Source organism: Schistocerca gregaria, chromosome X, assembly GCF_023897955.1.
Source record: "Schistocerca gregaria isolate iqSchGreg1 chromosome X, iqSchGreg1.2, whole genome shotgun sequence".
In the NCBI taxonomy this organism is placed as follows: domain Eukaryota; kingdom Metazoa; phylum Arthropoda; class Insecta; order Orthoptera; family Acrididae; genus Schistocerca; species Schistocerca gregaria.
The window spans coordinates 260,016,833-260,033,863 of record NC_064931.1 but is presented as its reverse complement, the minus strand read 5'-3'; the positions used below and the strand labels follow the sequence as shown (position 1 = coordinate 260,033,863).

General features: G+C 44.2%; 1 protein-coding gene across 1 annotated transcript in view; it reads left to right on the top strand.

The window, feature by feature from the left end:
- The window catches only part of LOC126299157 (protein suppressor 2 of zeste-like), a 443,886-nt gene that overhangs the window by 133,146 nt on the left and 293,709 nt on the right, over positions 1 to 17,031 (top strand). The window contains exon 2 of the mRNA XM_049990922.1: positions 14,342 to 14,419. The gene's annotated coding sequence lies outside the window, so the exon portion shown is untranslated. The remainder of the gene's footprint in view (positions 1 to 14,341; positions 14,420 to 17,031) is intronic.

Genomic DNA, 17,031 nt, shown 5'->3' with positions numbered 1-17,031 from the left:
ATATTGGCAACATGTACATTTAATACTGTTAGCCGAATGAAGACATGATGGTTGTGCTAAATGTTCTGCACGAAAGGACTGTGGGAGACGGAAGCATTGTTGTAGCGCAGTGTTGGTTTTTGAGTGTTGTCTGGGAATCGGCTGCGTTGCCTCTACTGTGATCTGGCCTTGAACGCGGCTTGCATGCCAGCGTGCGGGCGAGCGCTGCACTGCATAATCAACGCCCGTCTCCCCTCTCAGCACATCTTCTGTGCTATGCTACCTCATTCCGGGAGCAACTATAATTGCATTTTTCACACGTTTCCAAAACTGCCATAAAGAGACAGTTTCATGAGTTTGTGGACCGTGTCATGGAACATAAAGCATCAGGCACAGGTTGCTGGCTTCACCAATCACGGAAAGCGTGGCGCTCTGTTTTTCTATTCTTCTCCCGTTTCTTTTAAAAAGTGTACAGGGTGGTCAGGTCCAGTTTGACAAGCTTGTAAGGGTGTTCCATGGGAAGTTTTGTTGATAAATAGTTATTAAGAAAAAAAATGATACGTTGCGCCGTTTCCGTGTTATTTAGCATTGCACGTAACGAAACATGTGGTTGCGCGCGTAAATTCAAGTACTTGCACTCGCTGGAATGCGGTAATTCACAGACATCTTTGGGTCCGTGAGTTACCACTTGTTGAAATACTCATGAACAGCTAAAATGTGCCTTTTTCGGAAGTGATAACTTTAAGCTGGGTGAGCAAAAGCTACGTTTTATTAGTTTGAGGAAACCGAATGAAGAACACGTTTGGCGAGTCTGTCTGTGGCAAGCTGCTTGAATTTTCGCGCACGATGACCTGATTGACTAACTGCAATGGTAAATAACTAGCTGTTACCCAGGTTATCCTCACGTTATCCGCCAGTTTCCACGGACCTGATACTGTCGACGCCGATATGACACTCCCCAGGTTTAAACAGTCTCTGCCGAGGATTTTCACACGATGCCTCTACCGCCCATTTCTGCTGTCGGCCTACGCCTGTTACCCGCAAGAGACCGCCTCTTATTTTAATAGTTACATATACAGTACGGATATTAATCAAGTGCACGCTAATTCTAAATGATATATCGGTTTCAAAGGACTTCACGCAACTATTTAATGCATAAGGTTGCATCAGTCAGAATTACAGCGAATATAAAAGGCAGTGCAAAATCTTTTTTACATACTTTATAGTTGTTCTGTATAAGTCTCGCTGGCCACAACATCTGACGGATACGAAACTTCCTGGCAGATTCAAACTGTGTGCCGTACCGAGACTCGAACTCGAATCGATTTCGAGTCTCGCTCCGGCACTCAGTTTTAATCTGCCAGGAAGTTTCGTATCAGCGCACACTTCGCTGCAGAGTGAAAATTTCATTCTGGATCTAAAGGATAATCCATACCGCGCCATATATTCTGAAGCGTATGTGGAGTCACCGACGCGAACGTATTAGAAATGCGGATTTTGAGTTCTGGAAATGTTTTCAGTAAAGGAGGCCGATTCACAATGTCTTAAATTTTGTCAACGGTGCGTCTATGTATTCTTCTTGTACATATTGTCGAAGTGTTCTGTAAAATGCTCATACTCCTGTGATTTTCACATGTAACTACTTCGTTTTTCTTTGGAATAATCATCACGACACTTTTTCTTGACATCTCTTGGAATAACAGAAATTTTACGTTCAAGGTGATTCCGTGATAATGATACAAACCATCAGCGATGTTGGACAAGGGTAATGTATCCGTCTGAGGTAACGGACCCTGGTCCGGAAATGACCGGACCGAAAGTTATAAGCGAAAATCGTTCAGATACCTCTGCCAGTGGAATACATATACCGACACTGTTATTGCGGAGATTATAGGGCAGTCAACTTTACGGTGGTAGTATGGACCGAAATAAGAAAGAAATGTCTACTAAATGTGGTCACACCTTTAAGAGATATGTGCTCTTGTTCACCTTCCATACTCTGAAAGACATTTCTTCTACTGCAAGCTCTTTACTTTCCATATTTCTGGAAAAGGTAGTATGAACCAAAACAAGGAAAAAAGGTCCAGTAAACCAGGGCTCTAAAGTGCATAACTTAAAAGTTATGGGCACTTGTCCATTAGCAAAGATGTTTTTCACAATAGCGAAACTGACCCATACCCCTCCATACCGAATCCGAATACCGCTATTAGCAGAGGAAGACACGGCGGCCGGTTGGTACTGTCTGTGTAGCTTTGTTTTGTTAGTAGCCTCCTTTTCTCTCGACCGTTTAATGGTTTTTCGAATTCTTCTTTTTTAATTGCAGGCCTCATTTCCATTTATTCTACGTATTTTCCTTCCTCTTGTTCACTTAATTGTTCTGATTCGTAATACAGCTCTTATTAACGAAATACAGTTGTTCTGATCTACTCATAAGGGAAATTTCTCAATAGCGTGTGGTGTATAGATACGGTCACGCTGACAATCCGAAGCGCTGGAAACTTCCCGTGGAGCTGACATGTACAAATAATATCTTTGGTATCTCCAGAATGTCTTAGGACGCTGTCTGCTAGAAGTTTGATGTATTATTGTATCTTTATAACAAGTGATCTCTTTCTAGAATGGATGTCGAACTCCAGCTGTCTAAGCGAGCAGGCACAACATCCTCTCGACTCCGTATGTGTGTCAACTACGACATGGCTTCCACGAAGTGTCAGCAGAATACACAAGAAAATAATTTGCGATTCTGCACTCACAAGAGCCCGTCACATAACAGATTTCTGGACAAGAATAAGATGAAATGTTTGAAGACTAGTGCAAATATCGGTGATAAATATCTTGTACCACTTCAAAAATGTCGTTTGGTCCAGATATTGAAAGGCTATTCAGAAAATTGATCGCGTATGCTTTATCATATATTTCGTTTATGTACAAAAGAGCGATATGAGATGTAGCAGGAAACAAAAACATAGGTACTATATTAGCTAAACCTTTCAATATTTGTAATTTTTAAAAGCAAGCCCGCCACGGTGGCCGAGCGGTTCTAGACGCTTCAGTCCGGAACCGCGCGACTGCTACGGTCGCAGGTTCGAGTCCTGCCTCGGGCAAGGTTGTGTGTGATGTCCTTAGGTTAGTTAGGTTTGAGTAGTTCTAAGTTCTAGGGGACTGATGACCACAGATGTTGAGTCCCATAGTGCTCAGAGCCATTTTTTGAACTTATTACGTCTAATGCGTAAGTCAGTGTTATAGTCCAGTACATCAGATTTCTAAAATCATCGAAATGTTTCGTCTGGAGTCTGGCTACAACATGCGATCGATGCTGACGACATGAATTCGAAGGCATGCTGTATTCAGACACAGTAGAGGTCATTGTTTATAAAACACACACGCGTGTGCAGAGCGAGAGAGAGAGAGAGAGAGAGAGAGAGAGAGAGAGAGAGAGAGATTCCTTTGGTTTGTCATTTCAACTACAGTGTCGTGTTGAGGCGGGGGCTCCCAGGTGTGCAGCCGCGATCGCGTGCAGATACGCTGCCTGTGACAGCCTTATCGCGGCGGACTGTTTGTCTACGTCGGAGGCTCGCTTTACTCCCTTCGCCGTCTTTATTTCCGCCGAGCTGCATTTTAACGGCTGTTAGGCAAATTACGGGCCTCTCCTATCGTTGTCCGTTATCGCAATAGATAATATAGACATTTTCTGTGGTGGAGATGAAGCCAGCCTCCAGCGTCTCTATCTCTGTCAGCTCCACGTCACATCTGGTTTTTTAATTGATTCTCCCGTATCTTTTGCTAGAGTAGTTTCATGTTGCAGTCGGAACACAAAAACTGTCGTGGTTCTGCTTCCGTTCTTGTACCATTACAAGCACAGCCTACATCTACGCCTGTGCTCCCCATCTACCATACGGTGTGTGGAGGAGTGCACCTCTGATACCACAACTATTTCTCCCCTTTCCTTTACAATTCGCGCCGTCCGCTGTGACTGAGCGGTACTAGGCGCTTCAGTCCGATTAGGTCGCAGGTTCGAATCCTGCCTCGGGCATGGATGTGTATGATGTCCTGAGGTTAGTTAGGTTTAAGCAGTTCTAAGTTCTATGGGACTTATGATCACAGATGTTAAGTCCCATAGTGCTCAGAGCCATTTGAACCATCTTTACAATTCGCGAACGGTGAGTGCGAAGAACGCCTAGTGATAAACCTTCGCATGAGTTCCAACGTCTCTGATTTTTTTTTCATCATGGTCTTTTCAGGACATGTTTGCGGGAGGAAATATATCTGAAACGTTGCTCCTCGTCCATCGCCTCGGGGCTTCTGTGGCGTTGGTGAAGTCTTGTCGCAGCTGTGTCCAGAGTCCACGAACTTTTGGCGCCGTGCGACGCGAGACAAATCACCCGACATACTGCTCCGTAGGCTTCCTCCCAAACGTTTGTTGCCGAGCCCGGATAATTTCTAGGCCTTGCTACACCTACGCTATAAAGCCTCAGACCCGCGAGACGAAGTAAATGTTCCAGAATTCGAAACCAGAACAGCCGTTAGCATGAGTGACATGAAAGTAGATATCTTAGGTGTTGCGAAACAACTCAAATCACTTAAGAAAGGCAAGTCTTCCGGTTCAGATGGTATACCAATCTGGTTCCTTTCAGAGTATGCAGACACAATAGCGCCTTTCTTAACAATGATATACAACCGCTCACATGACGAAATGTATGTTCCTAAAGACTGGAAAGTAGCACAGGTCACACCAATATTCAAGAAAAGAAATAGAAGTAATGCATTGAATTACAGACCCATATCACTGACCTCAATTTGCAGTAGGATTTGGGAGCATATACTGTACTCGAACGTTATGAATCACCTTGAAGAAAATGACTTATTTATACATAACCAACACGGATTCAGAAAATATCGTTCTTGTGCAACACAGCTAGCTCTTTATTTCCATGAAGTAACGAGTGCTGTCTACAAGGGATCTCAGATCGATTCCATATTCCTAGATTTCCAGAAGGCTTTTGATACCGTTCCTTACAAGCGACTATTAATCAAATTGCGTGCATATGGAGTATCGTCTCAGTTGTGTGACTGGATTCGTGATTTCCTCTCAGAGAGGACACACTTCGTAATGATAGACGGTAAATCATCGAGTAGAACAGAAGCGGTATCTGACGTTCCGCAACGTAGTGTCATAGGCCCTCTGCTGTTCCTGATTTATATAAATGATCTAGGTGATAATCTGAACAGACCCCTTAGATTGTCTGCAGATGGCGCTGTAATTTACCGTGTAGTAAAATCATCAGCCGATCAGTTCCAACCACAAAATGATCTAGAGAGAATTTCTGTATGGTGCGAAAAGTGGCAATTAGCACTAAACAAAGAAAAGTGCGAGGTCATCCACATGGGTACTAAAAGAAATCCGATAAATTTTGGCTATACGATAGATCGCACAAATCTAAAGGCTGTCAATTCGACTAAATACCTAGAAATTAAATTACGAGCAACCTAAATTGGAAAGACCACGTAGATACTATTGTGAGGAAGGCGAAACAAAGGCTGCGCTTTGCTGGCAGAACACTTAGAAGATGCGACAAACACACTAAAGAGCCTACATTATACTTGTCCGTACTCTGCTGGAATATTGCTGCGCGGTGTGGGATCCTTACCAGGGAGGATTGACGGAGTACATCGAAAAAGCGCAAAGAAGGGCAGCACGTTTCGTGTTATCGCGCAATAGGGGCGAGAGCGTCACTGATATGATATGCGAATTGAGGTGGCAGTCATTGAAACAAATGCGGTTTTCTTTGCGGCGAGATCTATTTACGAAATTTCTGTCACCAACTTTCTCTTCCGAATGCGAAAATATTTTGTTGACACCCACCTATGTAGGGAGAAATGATAATCAAAATAAAATAAGAGAAACCAGAGCTCGAACGGAAAGATTGAGGTGTTCCTTTTTCCCACGCGCCATTCGAGAGTGGAATGGTAGAGAAGTAGTATGAAATGGTTCGATGAACCCTCTGCTAGGCACGTAATTGTGAATTGCAGAGTAACCATGTAGATGTAGACGAAGATGTGAATCACTTCCGCTTACTGTAGTGCCCTGAAACACTGACTGCCTTGGAACCCTCGCCAGTCCGGCTATTGGATTGGACAACAAACATCACAATCTGTCACCACGCCGTCACCAACCGCTTTCTCCCATCTCTTCTGTAAACAACACAGGGTCACAGTCTAAAGTCAAAGAAGGTAAGGACAAACACAAGTACTCTGCACTTTACATTTCTATTCGAGGAAAATCCAGTTTATTATTCTTCTGATAACTCTCGCCAAATCGGCTCCGTTCGTTACACAACGTCTCCAGCTAGGCACTCTTTTGGCGGTCTCTCACTTATCAGTCCTTGTACGCTCGCTGACATAAAGATCCATCTCGAAAACCAGCAACAGATTAAGACTTCTCCCACGAGCGTCAAAAGGATACACTTCCGAACACTTCTAAACATTCCACATCTAGAGAATAATCTTACTGCTTCCTGACTACGAACCCCGAAATGAGCATCCACACCACCACCGCCCCAAAGGGATCAAACTCGACTTGTGCACCCAACACGGCCACCGACCAACTAGTGGATTTCGCGAGCTGCCCATAGCTGCACGACATTTTTTCACGTGCCGACATATCGATGAATCAGCCTCCAGAGCAGAGAGCGGGCGCTGTGAGTGGCCATTTGCTGCTAACACTCATCTACGAGGGGCCTTCGTAGTAAAGTCCGTTCAAAAATAAATACTACGTGCGTGTTTGTGGCAAACCTTTTTTATTTTTCGAAATAGTCTCCTTTTAGACTTATATACGTCGTCCAACGCTGTTCTAATTCGCTGATCCCTACTGAATAATAGGAACTGTCCAAGTCTGCAAAATAGCTATTAGTTGCTGCAGTCACCTCTTCGTTTGAATAAAATCTTTGGCCCGCCAGCCATTTCTTCAAATTGGAGAACAAATAGTAGTCCGAGGGAGCCAAGTCTGGAGAATAGGGGGCATGTGAAACGAGTGGGAATCCTATTTCCATTAATTCTGCGACCACAACTGCTGAGATGTGTGCTCGTACATTATCGTGATGGAAAAGGACCTTTTTGCGGTCCAATCGCCGGCGTTTCTCTTGCAACTCGGGTTTCAAACGGTCCAGTAACGATGAATAATCTTCACCTGTAATAGTTTTACCCTTTTCCAGATAGTCGATGAGGATTATCCCTCGCGAATCCCAAAAGACAGTCACCATAACCTTTCTGGCCGAAGGAATAATGGTCTTCGCCTTTTTTGGTGCAAGTTCTCCCTTGGTAACCCATTGTTTAGATTGTTGTTTGGTCTCAGGAGTATAGTAATGTATCCATGTTTCATCCACAGGGACGAAACGACGCTTAAAGTTCTGCGGATTCTTCCTGTACAGCTGCAAACCATCCTTGCAACACTTCACACGATTCCGTTTGTGGTCAAACGTGAGCAATCGCGGCACCCATCTTGCGGATAGTTTCCTCATGTCGAAATGTTTATGCAAAATATTATGTACAATCACCATATCATGGATTGTATCAATGATTTCTGAAGTCGTAACTCCACAGGGCGTCCAGAATGTTCAGCATCACTTGAGCCCATGTAGCCAATCCGAAAATTTTGAAACCACTTATAAACTGTTCTAATCGAAGGTGCAGAGTCACTGTAATGTTTATCAAACTTCTCTTTAGTCTCCTGAGGCGTTTTGCCTTTCGTAAAGTAATGTTTAATCACCACACGAAATTCTTTTTCGTCAATTTTTTGACACTCGCACGACTTTCTTGATTCACACGAATGCCAAACAAAAGGAATAGACCAATACGACTCAAAGTTTGTGTGCGTTCTCTCCAAAGATGCTACTAACTAAACATGATCTCGATACGCGCCGGTGGTGCCATCTCTCGGACTTTGCACTGACTTTCCAAACGCCCCTCGTACTATTGCAAAGTGCAACACCTTGAGAAGTTTGTTCCCAAAAGGGTACAAGGAAAGGCCGCTCTTTCTGTGTGAAACACACTCTCCTTTGAAGAGCATCCAGTGAGGCCACGCCGCCACGTTAGCCGGATTAGTGGACCCCCAACTCTTTATCCTGCGGCAGGAGAATAGCCCCAGTTCCGCGGCCGCTGGGAAACCGACGCTGTCGCTCACAATAGTACCCTGCACTCCCCGACGCTCGCAGCTCGCAAGTGATCCCTTACACAGGATAGCCCAAAAACACGTACCACTTCTGAAAGGCGTATAAAACAACACGTACTGTAAATACAAAGCCAGTTATTAAGGAAATATGAAATGGTAACCGTCTGTAAACAACAGGGGGTTGACAAAGATATGGGAACACTAAAACCACATCGTCCTGTATGGTTTTCAAGGGACTAATATACCATTCATCCTGGAAAATAGTGGCGATGTCGGGTAACGATGATGGAGGTGGATAGCTATCACATACCCTTCTCTCCAAAGCAGAACAAAATGCCAAATAATATTGAGAGCTGGTGACTATGGGAGCCAGGGGAGATGCGACAGCTCATTTCTTGCTCATAGAACCAGTCCTGGACGACAGGAGGTGTGTGAACAGGGGGTCGTGTCGTCTTGGAATACAGTATCACCATTGTAACACGGGATGGACCTAACCAGCTTAAATTGTCACATAAACCTGGCTGTAATGCGACCTTGCAGAGTAACCATTGAACCCATGGAATGCAACACTCAGACAACCTGTGATAGTGTCAACTAATAGTACAATTATTGTCATTAAAACTTCATAGAAACCTCCCCAAGTTCAGAAGTTTTTGATCGGTTGTAGCGCTGTTAGGGGGCGCGGGAGTGAATGGAGGGGCGAGAGAAATGGTGTTCCGAACATTCGCTCGGTACCCTCCTGCCGTGTCCTACAAAGTATCCCAGAAGATGCTGTGCTTCTGTGTAGTGATGAAGGAAATTTCCACTTAAAGTGGTTGTGTGAACAAATAAAATTACCGCTATTGGTCTAATCATAACAAATGGTTCAAATGGCTCTGAGCACTATGGGACTTAACATCTGTGGTCATCAGTCCCCTAGAACTTAGAACTACTTAAACCTAAGTGACCTAAGGACATCACACACATCCATGCGCGAGGCAGAATTCGAACCTGCGACCATAGCAATCGCGCTTTTCCGGACTGAGCGCCTAGAACCACGATGCCACCCGGCCGGCGGTCTAATCATAACCTCAAATACTGCACGAAAGACCATTGCACTCTGATAAAATGTCTGTTTTTTATGCAGTCTATAGAGATTGCATTATTGGTCCTGTTTTCTATGAATAACAAGAACTGTAAAATGCTATGACGCAATTAAAGGAGTAAGTTGTAAAGAAAACAAAAAAATTGTTTGTTAACAGACAGTTAGTCTCATGCACCCAACGCCACTCAGCGTTTTCCAACAGTATATTATTTTCGACCATTCAAAAGATGGATCGCAAATTGTTTTGTAAAGAAATGCCCTTTCGTAAAACATGTAAAGTGATTTCCGTGAATTGTTTATTGAAGAAACTGTTTTGTACTATGTAACGATGAAAGCGTAGTTTAAAAAAAAAAAGTAACAGCGCGTACCACGTATCCAGCGCCGCCTAGGAATTTTCTCTATTTGACTTCCAATGTTTTCCTTGGTATCAGTTTGCACGTGACTCGCTATTGAGAATTTTAATGAGGTGCAATATATCTAACGATCAATGTATGTGACTGACTCAACACTGGTAAAATAGAAACCTATATTCTACTCATAATACTGTCTCTAATCAGCGGTGAAATGTAACAAATTTTCATATCTTATGATACCAGTTATATGCTGTATTTTATAGCTTTTTAAAATTACAGAATATCGAAACGCGTAAGGTAATTTTGGAATAAATAGAACTGTGGTCAGACATCGGAAAAGTTATTAAAACATACGCTATCGAGTTAGTCGCCCGTTAACCACTGACGACGTTTTTATTGCACTGAATTTCTGTGCTGATAAATTCTGCATTATAGGTTTAAAAATTGAAGTGGTTAAAGTAAGGTAAAAACAATTTTCAGAGCCACAGAAATTTCAGATATTCCGACTGACGAGTTGCTGCCACCACTCACGCACGTACTACACTACTGGCCATAAAATTGACACAGCAGGAAGAAATGCAGATGTGAAACGGGTATGCCGGCCGGAGTGGCCGAGCGGCTCTAGGCGCTACAGTCTGGGACCGCGCGACCGCTACGGTCGCTGGTTCGAATCCTACCTCGGGCATGTATGTGTGTGATGTCCGTAGGTTAGTTAGGTTTAAGTAGTTCTAAGTTCTAGGGGACTGTTGACCTCAGCAGTTAAGTCCCACAGTGCTCAGAGCCATTTGAACCATTTTTGATGAACGGGTATTCATTGGACAAATATACTAGAACTGACATGTGATGACATTTTCACGGAATTTGGGTGCACAGATCCTGAGAAATCAGTACCCAGAACAACCATCTCTGGCCGTAATAACGGCCTTGATACGCCTGGGAATTGAAGATAAACAGAGCTTGCATGGCGTGTACAGGTACAGCTGCCCATGCACCTTCAACACGATACCACAGCTCATCAAGAGTAGTGACTGTCGTATTGTGACGAGCCAGTTGCTCAGCCACCATTGACCAGACGTTTTCAGTTGGTGAGAGATCTGGAGAATGTGCAGGCCAGGGCAGCAGTCGAACATTTTCGGTATCCAGAAAGGCCCGCACAGGACCTGCAACATGCGGTCGTGCATTATCCTGCTGAAATGTAGGGTTTCGCAGGTATCGAATGAAGGGTAGAGCCACGGCTTGTAACACATCTGAAATGTAACGCCCAGTGTTCAAAGTGCCGTCACTGCGAACAAGAGCTGACCGAGACGTGTAACTAATGGCACCCCATACCATCACACCGGGTGATACGCCAGTATGGCGATGACGAATAGACGATTCCAATGTGCATTCACCGCGATGTCTCCAAACACGGATGCGACCATCATGATGCTGTAAACAGAACCTGGGTTCAACCGAAAAAATGACGTGTAGCTATTCGTGCACCCAGGTTCGTCGTCGAGTACACCATCGCAGGCGCTCCTGTCTGTGATGCAGCGTCAAGGGTAACCGCAGCCACGGTCTCCGAGCAGATAGTCCATGCTGCTGCAAACGTCGTCGAACTGTTCGTGCAGATCGTTGTTGTCTTGCAAACGTCCACATCTGTTGACTCAGGGATCGAGACGTGGCTGCACGATCCGTTACAGCCATGCGGATAAAATGCCTGTCATCTCGACTGCTAGTGATACGAGGCCGTTGGGATCCAGCACGACGTTCCGCATTGCCCTCCTGAACCCACCAATTCCGTGTTCTGCTTACAGTCATTGGATTTCGACCAACGCGAGCAGAAATTTCACGATACGATAAATCGCAATCGCGATAGGCTACAATCCGACCTTATCAAAGACCTTACACGAGGCATCACAACAACGTTTCAGCAGACAACGCCGGTCAACTACTGTTTGTGTATGAGAAATCGGTTGGAAACTTTCCTCATGTCAGCACGTTGTAGGTGTCGCCACTGGCGCCAACCTTGTGTGAATGCTCTGAAAAGCTAATCATTTGCATATCACCGCATCTTCTTCCTGTTCCTTAAATTTCGCGTCTGTAGCACGTCATCTTCGTGGTGTAGCAATTTTAATGGGTAGTAGTGTATTTGCAAAGCGCAAACGCATTCTCAGAACACGAGCACTGTAACAAGTACTGCCTCTTACAGACTCGTGAAGCACGAAACTGGCTATAACCGCAAACAGTGACAGTAGCGAGAGCTGACTTGTGCCCGTAGACGCAGCGCACGTGCTACTTTGGCAAAGGCGTCCCGTGTGAAGACGGATTTGCTGCCAGTGGCGCCGGAAGTCTGCAGCCTGCTCGCTGAACGTAATCCGCCTTGAGAGCATTAAGCAGAAATTCGGGCTGCATAATCCCGGCAAACAGGCAGCGTGTGTAATCCGGCGGGAGCTCGCTACTTGAATTCGCCAGACACTTAACCCGGACCGGTGCTCGAGTGCCACCGCTAATCGTCGGTAGCTGCAGTCAGACTGATTTGTACGTCGTCTCTGGAAATTGCCTCGCTGTTTAAACCGTAGGGGCACATGACGACGACGACATAATATCTGGAGGCTTTCTGAAGGGAGAATTGTACAGGGTCATACTGGCATTTTTCTGAACCTCTTGACTGTATTTAATGAATTCTGGCTATTTTATGAAATAAAGGTCCGCAGACCACGTAATATTATTGAAAGTGATAAATACCGCTTATAGTTCAAAAAATGGTTCAAATGGCTCTGAGCGCTATGGGACTTAACATCTTAGGTCATCAGTCCCCTAGAACTTAGAACTACTTAAACCTAACTAACCTAAGGACATCACACACATCCATGCCCAAGGCAGGATTCGAACTTGCGACCGTAGCAGCCCCGCGGTTCCCGACTGCAGCGCTAGAACCGCACGGCCACCGCGGCCGGCCCGCTTATAGTTGCCAATAGTGGGTCATTCAGAAGATTACTCACAGATTGATGGAGCTGAGAGAGGAATCGAAACATACCCTACTGGCCGTTAAAATTGTTACACCAAGAAGAAATGCAGATGATAAACGGGTATTCATTGGACAAATATATTACACTAAAACTGAAATGTGATTACATTTTCACGCAATCTGGGTGCACAGATCCTGTGAAATCAGTACCCAAAACAACCACCTCTGGCCGTAATAACGGCCTTCATACGCCTGGGCATTGACTCAAACAGAGCTCGGATAGCGTGTACAGGTACAGCTGCCAATGCAGCTTCAACAGGATGCCACAGTTCATCAAGAGTAGTGACTGGAGTATTGTGAGGTGCCAGTTGCTCGGCCACCATTGACCAGACATTTTCAATTGGTGAGAGATCTGGAGAATATGCTGGCCAGGGCAGCAGCCGAACATTTGGGATCCAGCACGGCGTTCCGTATTACCCCCCTGAACCCACCGATTCCATATTCTGCTAACAGTCACTGGATCTCGACCAGCGCGAGCAGCAATATCGCGATACGATAAACGGCAATCGCGGTAGGCTACAATCCGACCTTTATCAAAATCGGAAACGTGATGGTACGCCGGTCAACCGCTGTTTGTGTATGAGAAATCGGTTGGAAACTTTCCTCATGTCAGCACGTTTTAGGTGTCGCCACCGACGCCATCTTTGTGTGAATGCTCTGAAAAGCTAATCATTTGCATATCACAGCATCTTCTTCCTGTCGCTTAAATTTCGCGTCTGTAGCGCGTCATCTTCGTGGTGTAGCAATTTTTATGGCCAGTATTGTATTTACTTTGGAATACGAAATTGTGGTCTTGGAAACGACCATAAGCCAATGAAAGTTTCAGAATGTCAGGAACGACGAAGACACCAAAACACATGCTCCTTAAATTCAGCAATTGTGTTTCAAAATTGGGTCGACCGCTTTCACTACAGGCACAGCATCATCGCAGAAAATTCTGACGCACTCTGTCAAGTTACCTAGGACATCAGGCAAGCACCCTGGCGAGGAACTATTCTTCGTCCGGAACAGTTGTCACGTGCACGAGGTTTTTGATACGCCGCAACAGAAACGCGGCGACTTAGAAGAGGAGAAAAGTGTCCATTCCATTGGACTTCCCCTCCGATCCAACGCCTTGGTTATGTGTCGCTGAGTACGCCACGTGCTTGCACAGAAAAGTGTGCAGCTGCTCCATCTAGCAGATTTGCGCATTTGCGGCCCGTAACTTCGCTATAATGACTGCCCATTCGTCTCTCTTCCACTTACATTCTTCCCTTACGGCGTCACGTGCCCGCAAGACTATCAGGAGGCATTCAGTCTCGCGGTGGGCGGTGGTCATAATGTTTAGGCTCATCACTGTATGCGTGCGCGCCATTCGATAGGTTCGCTTGAAAAAAAGAAATCATCGAAACTATAATCACAGCTAATAAGCGTTATTTATCTTGTCCAAAAATACTGGTAGTAGTTTAACGGATAAATAATGAACTGAAACTTCACATTCTGGCTAATCCTTTGTATGTATTATATACTATACTTTGTGCTGTAACACACTGCCACGAATTAACATGGTTCCATGGCAGCCCACAAATAAGTAGTGCTGGCCTTCATATTGTATTTTCCAGTAAAGTCTATAACACAGTGTTACTAATTATTCATACAGCAAACTGGAGCTGCATGCGTTAGTGGAAAAAGAGTCCCATTTAGCAAATGAAATAATATTGTGTTTTTACAAGTCTGTTTACTGATGCAGATCTATTTTCTGATTACAGGGAGGCGGCGATCCGGATACCTGCAGATCCACAGCTCCGATGTGCGGCAACGCCATTTCCGTCCAAATCTAGCTGCAGGTCTGTTGCTTTTACCATTCCTCTCTACAGAAAATTCCTACGACGTGTTCTGTTTCAACCGTTTCAGACGGTCAGTGTCAGATCCATCAAAATAGTGCAGCATTGTATGTTTGTCATATAAAATACGCTTAGTGTTGTAAAGTTATAAAATGGCCGTACCAATATGCACAACAGAGGTCTCATTGTCGTTAAATATCATTCGGTGTCATTAACTTAGGATGGTGTTAATATACGTATCAAAAGCGAGAAAGTAATACATTGACTGGATTCGTCTGATAATGGTTAGAAAGTCATCAATAAAACTATGTTATTAACCTGTGTAATGTAATAAAAATATTGTAACAACTTTTGTTTTTATAGGTGATATACGAATACATAAAGAATCCATAGTAATGCATAAAAGTATAGACTGCACTCTTTCAGTACGGGTTTAAGAAAACGTAAAGTGACAGGTCGACATTATTACCTTAATAATAGACATAATTACAGTTTTTAATTATTGTAGAATTCCTAATAGAACCATCTGCTCCATTATTCCGACGTCATTACCTTCCTTGACCTCCACCCAACTCCCCAGGATCCCAAAGATCCCGCCAAGTGCAGATCCACCTCAGTAACCACACATTCTGTGGTAACCGCAGGTACCTCAAAAACGTGCAGTTTCACTTCCCCATTTTGCGGACATAATAGAGCACCGCTGTAATGTATATTGTGTGAACAGGGCTAATTAGTAGAGCAGGAGTTCATCAGAATATACCGTAATAAACTCGTTTTGAAAATGTAGCAACGAACGCTGTTTCTCCTTGTTTCTTGTGAAGATGCTACCTCCTCCAGTTTGTCTAACTACCGTCCATTAGCGGCAGACTGTAATGTTATTTCTCTAGAGGCGCATCACAAAATTTATCTTCATCTGGCCGATGAAATGCTTCTTATAATACCGGATGTACTATTCTATGTCCCGCAATTAGTAAATCTACTATTTTCTCTCTAGTTATCATGTCGAAGATAAAATGTATATATTTTTTAATGTTGAACGTAATCATTATAACTCTTTACATGTTCAGTTGTATCAGATATTATCATGTTTAATCGGAACAATTTTTTTATCATTAACGTTATTGTTTTTCTTACAGTTTTTTCCCTTCAAATACAGCAGTCACGACTGTCGCCAACACGATTATAATGTACTTCATGAAGGGAATATATAAGTACATTTCCACTCACGTGCGAGCATACTCACCCGACACTGTGTGTGTATGTGTGTGTGTGTGTGTGTGTGTGTGTGTGTGCATGCATGATTTTATTCCTTCGGCTCCCAAAGACACTGATTTCAAAATAGTAACAAAAGACATAACAGAATTCATTGCGTGACATCGGAAAAAGTGGGAGAGGAGTATATCTATGGTTGCAAAAGCCAACTCGAAACACTGCTGAAAGAATCGCACCAGAGCGGCGGCAAGGGATGCTAGTCGTGTTACTTGATGTCCGTGAAATATTGCGTACGCCACGTAAGACCATTCCAGTATCAAGCAGAATATGAAAAGTAAATACCCCGAATGAGTGATCCCAAATGACAAAAGGTTCATTCAGGATATACAGGTTTTAAAATATACGCCATAGGAATCACTTATGGACAGATATTTTTGGACGACGTTTTCAATATCTAGTATAGCCTCCTCTAACTACAACTCATGGAAGTATCTACGATAACGATTACGACGTATTGGATTTTATGTTGGGACATAGTATTCCTCACTTAATTCGCGTGTTCACGCGATTGGTTAAGGGCTACTGATGGTAGCGCTGGACCATTTTGTCCCCACCATTAAGGAAGGGTCAGGTGTAGTGATCGTGTTGGTCAAGTCATGATGATGATGATGATGTTTGGTTCGTGGGGCGCTCAACTGCGCGGTTATCAGCACCCGTACAAATTCCCAACCTTTGCTCAGTCCAGTCTCGACACTTTCATGAATGATGATGAAATGATGAGGACAACACAAACACCCAGTCATCTCGAGGCAGGTGAAAATCCCTGACCCCGCTTGGCCAAGGGAGATTAACATTTTAAAATGCGCGTTGGCCAACGTGATTAACTGTGTGCATAGCCATTGTCCCCCTGAAACAGCACAAGCATCTGACTTTTTAAGTACGGTGACAGGATGGCCCGTGTGATCATCTGTGGATGCATTCTGCATTTTCTATTATTTCCACAACAAACACCAGACTTTTTCTGTCATAGTAGTCTATGATCATCTGCATATTAGTGCCTGAACCTAGCCCTGAACGTTCGTGCCTGAAGCACTCCAGTGTATCCCAATCTAGTGATAAAGACTGCAAATGCCACTTGACAGGGCAGGTCTTCTCTCATCCCTAAACATACGGGCATTAATCCTTCTAACTATGTCTCTCTGTACATCTTAGAAGGCGCGTGAAGGGAGAGACTGCCTGGCGAGTAGCATCCTTGCTCGTAGTACAACTTCCAGAAAACGGTTCCTAATTATCCACTCTGGATCCAAAACTCATCCTACTTTTTATAGCTGTCTCTGAGGGATCTGCAATATCACCTTGGTAGATGCGACGCTCCAGGAGTGAATATGTACGCACACAGCTTC